Source organism: Jaculus jaculus, chromosome 2, assembly GCF_020740685.1.
Source record: "Jaculus jaculus isolate mJacJac1 chromosome 2, mJacJac1.mat.Y.cur, whole genome shotgun sequence".
Classification (NCBI taxonomy): Eukaryota; Metazoa; Chordata; class Mammalia; order Rodentia; family Dipodidae; genus Jaculus; species Jaculus jaculus.
In genome coordinates, this window is record NC_059103.1 from 159275799 (window position 1) to 159280609 (window position 4811).

The window sequence follows — 4811 nt, forward strand, 5'->3', positions numbered from 1 at the left end:
TTTTTAGTGAAGAGATGTCTTTATTATTATTTCAATCTTGATTGTTACAGGTCCAGGTCAGTTTTAATTGTTTCTATTACCTTGGTGTAATCTTGGTACTTCATCTATGTCAATAAATTTATTAATTTTGTTTAGCCTTCACAATTTAAGGGAATTTGGGGAATACAGCTTAATTATCCATTGAATTTCATTAGTTTAGGTGTTGTTTTTCATCTCTAATTATATGAATTGGACTGTTTCTCCTTGATTAGTTTAGCTATGCCTTTTCAATCTTGTTCATGTTTTAAAACAATCAAATCTTTTTTTTTTTTTTTAAATATGGAACGCTTCACGAATTTGCGTGTCATCCTTGCGCAGGGGCCATGCTAATCTTCTCTGTATCGTTCCAATTTTAGTATATGTGCTGCCGAAGCGAGCACCAAAATATTACATAATTCATTGCATTGCTTTTTGGCATTTCCATTTCGTTGATTTCTACGTTTATTTTTACTATTTCTTTCTATCCACTGTATTTTTTTTTTCAGTATTTCTCTAATTATTTCATGTCAGCATGTATAACTCTCAAATTCTGTCTTAAAACTGCTTCTTGGAGTTTGTGACTGTTCCAAGATTTTGTTTAATTTTAAGAAAAACAAAGCCTGTTTTTTGCACTTATTTTTTCTATTATTTTCCAGTTCTTATGAAATATGTTGATACTCATCTCTTTACCTTCCTATTTATTTGTTTATTCCTTCTACTAACTTTAAGCTTAGCTTTTTACTCTTTTCCAATCCTTGAGTCATAATATAAAGTGGTATTTTAGGGATCATTCTCATCTTTTGATGTAGGTATGTGGGTTGCTGTAAATACAAATGCTTTTATGATATCCTCTAATTTTAGGTATGCTGCACCTTAATTTTTTGTGTTTAACTATTTTTTTAAACTTACTTTTAAGTTTCGTCTCTGTTGCATTTGTTATAAGGAGCGTGTTGTTTAATTTCTGAGAATCCTTAAGGGTGTACTTTTGATGCCTATAGTCAGAGAACTGAACTTTATCTAACCTTTTCTCTTAAACTCTTGCTACCACCCCATGATCATTAGAATGTCCCACAGGCTTCTTTGCATAAATACCTGGTCCCCAGTTGGTGGTACTGTTCAGAAATATAGTAGAAGTTTTGAAGATAGCGCCTTGGTAGAGGAAATGTGACCCTAGATGTGAGTCTTGAGATGTTACATCCCAATATCCCTGTGCTCTCTACCTCCTATCTGCTGATGTGATGCTGTGTCACCACCTTGCTGCCACCATGCTTTCCTGACCATGACAAAATGTCACCCCAAACAAGCCACTTTCTTTCCACAAGCTACTTTTCAGGTATATTGTCCAGCTACCAGCTGTGGAGATTTAAGACTTTAAGGAATGTTGGGTGTGGTGGTGCATGCCTTTAATCCCAGCACTTGGGAGGCAGAGGTAGGAGGATCAATTCAAGGCCACCCTGAGACTACATAGTGAATTCCAGGTCAGCCTGGACTTGTTGAAGGCTGACAATCAGAGTTACAAAGTATATTTCATATAAAAGATAAAGGTTGCTCATTGAAGGTTTCTGACAAATCCTTGTGCTCAAAATAAAACCCATGACAAAGCAGAGTGCCAGGAGCTGCCCAAAGCCAGCATATTCCATGGAAAAATGGAAGCTCAAACTACTTAGCTGCTATTTAAAGGCCCACTTGATAAGACATGTAAAATGTCATTAAATATGTAGATCATTGCTAGAGTCCAAGTTCTAAGGTATCCTACTTACTTGTCCATGGCTCTTGTCAGCCATTGTATTTTTGTCTAAGGTAGCTCAATCATTGAAATAATATAATAATAAATCATAAGTCTTTAAAATGACAGTCTCTTTGATGGCAAACAAGCAAATGTGAAATCCTAAATAAAACAGTGAATAGCCACCTGAGAAAAACACTGCTGGTATAAATACTTAGATAAATTTTCAATTGGCAATGTGAAAATGTTGAGGAAGGAACTAACATTTTTCTTTATTACTACTAATTTTTGTAATGACAATGCTAGTAGATCCACCAAATAGAGAGATCTATGGCTTTATACTTTGTCATTCTCATTTATGCAAAATTTATATAATTGTTTTGGAACTAAATGTGCACATCCTTGAGAAATGCTTATTGATTTCTACAATTCAAGGCATCTAAAATATTTTATTCTTTCTCTCTTAATATTTACATGTATGTATTTTATATGAATATATTAATTTTAAATATATATTGTTTTGAACATATATCTATCTATCTATCTATCTATCTATATATATATATATATATACTTCTTCAAGTAATACTTTATTATATATAAATTTTAGTCAAGTTTGCTCAAATAATTTGAATTAGAAGGTACCTTTAAATATGAAGCAAAATTATATTTGGATTTTTATTTATTTATTTGCAAGGAGAGAGAAAGAGAGGGAGAGAGTGAATGGGTGTTCCAGGGCCTCTAGCTGCTGCAAATGAACTTCAGATGCATGTTCCACTTTGTGTGTCTGAGTATACATGGGTACTGGGTAACCAAACCCAGCTGGTTAGGCTTTGCAGGCAAGTGCCTTAATCACTGTGCTGCCTCTTTAGCCTGAGAATCATATTTGAAGCTGCCATAAAATAAACCTCCAAATCTACCATATTACAATGTTGTTTTGCATTCATTTGTATATGATAATATTCATATTAACAAGATAAGAAGTGTTGATGTGAATATTAATTATAGAGATAGGTACTTACAAGCATAACAGTAACATATCCCAATTTTTTAAAGAATATAGTTACATTTTCATTAACGTTATTCAAGTGTCAACACACATTTTAAAAAATGTCATTCTTTATACTTCATTGCTTTAATTTTAATCATTTATTCCAGGACTTGCTATTCACATAAAATCATTTTTGGAAGTCCATTGCCTGCAGCAATTTATCTTCTTAGCCTTCTTTGATCTGCCATAATGCTTTTTCTCTAAAACTAAATAGCACAGTTAGGATGGTCTGTAAGCCTCTGATCATTTAAGAGTTGCTAAGGAGGGAGAGTTATAGCCAAGGTAGTATTAGAAACTTCATTATTTGCCAAAATTCTACTTTAATTCTGGATTCACTTAGTGAATGTATGCCAACATCAAATGCCAGTTATTTCCAAGATTTGCTTAGCTCTAGACCTTCTGAGGAGGTCCTGAAATGACCACTAGTCAAGTTGATATGAAATTTGCAACGCTCATACAAAGGAGCATTAAGACATATCTGTCATTTCTTGTAATTCACAGGCATTTGATGTGAAATATTTCCTTCTCCCAAATATTTCCATCACGATTGACTGTAAGTCTTAAAACAGACCTCCAAAAAAGTTAACATACAAATGATAAATCCTGGAAACACACAGGTAAGAAAAATACAGTATAAGATTGTATTATAGATTATTTTGCAGAGTCAGCAAAGTGTTACAAACTCAGTGCCAATTTACAAAGGATTAAAGCCATCCATTAGCCTGCTACAGAAGAGCTCTAATTACCAAGTAAGGTCTGCATTGGCAGTGGGCATTTGAGCCTGTCACAGCATTCTATGACAGGATAAACTCATCAACTGGGAATTAGGAACTGTCAGTGCATCCACTCTGTCTTTTCTTCAAATCCTGGAAAGGTGTGCACATGATATGTCCAGAATCTGCTCACATGTTTTTGGGACATTGAACCACTTTGCCAGGATCTTCCTGCATAGCCGGTTCTGCAATGGCACCAATTTTATTTTGGTATTAAAAAAATACTTTATCTATTTATTATTTATTATTGATTTATTTAAGAGAGAGACAGAGACAGCTAGAGAGAGAATGGGTGAGCCAGGGCCTTTAGTCCCTACCAACAAACTCCAGGTGAATGTGCCACCTTAGTTTATATACGTTCTGGTTAATCAAGCCTGGGTCCTTAAGCTATACTAGCTGGCAAGTGCCTTAACCACTAAGCTATCTCTCTAGCCTCAGTAATTGTTTTATTTTTAAAATGTGGGGATGAGGTTAGTGTTCAGTTTACACCTCCCTTATAACAACTTTTTGTACTTCCTATCTGGAATAGCTATCCACCACTTTTCCCATACTGGAAAAATGATGGAGTGAATTATCATGACCTGAGCAGCCACTCCTTCTTCTGGAGCCATGCAGTAAACTCACACTTTCCTTTGTAGTTGCAAACCTATGCTTTAATCCAAGACATCTTTTTTTAATTAATTAATTATTTATTTGTTTGAGAGCGACAGACACAGAGAGAAAGACAGATAGAGGGAGAGAGAGAGAGAATGGGTGCGCCAGGGCTTCCAGCCTCTGTAAACGAACTCCAGACTCGTGCGCCCCCTTGTGCATCTGGCTAACGTGGGACCTGGGGAACTGAGCGTCGATCGAACCGGGGTCCTTAGGCTTCACAGGCAAGCACTTAACCGCTAAGCCATCTCTCCAGCCCCCAAGACATCTTTTATATGAAAATAAACCACTCTGACTTCCCAGTGGTCCTCCAAGCAGAACACAATTATTGCTGCAATTTCTCACTAGTATGCAGAAGACTAGTGGGTTATCCAAGAACTCATCTTAGATGCTTTTTAAGTTTTCAAGTACCTCTTCAAGAATTACTGGGAGTAATCTTGTGAGATATAATTCAAGCAAAGGGTACCAAATTAGCTTCCTTTTTGGTTCATATTTCCCAAATGTGGTAGTTGAAAATTCACTTCTCATGGTGCTTCAATGTGGACTCATAACAAATTCCTCACCTGCCATCCTTTCTCAGGATTTTGTATAA

The 4811-nt window shown here is 35.5% G+C and overlaps 1 non-coding gene across 1 annotated transcript; it reads right to left on the minus strand.

Moving 5' to 3' along the window:
• Positions 1 to 312: 312 nt before the first annotated feature.
• Positions 313 to 419, minus strand: LOC123458938. Its single transcript, XR_006635872.1, has one exon. It is a non-coding gene; the product is annotated as a U6 spliceosomal RNA (small nuclear RNA).
• Between the last annotated feature and the right edge of the window lie 4392 nt (positions 420 to 4811).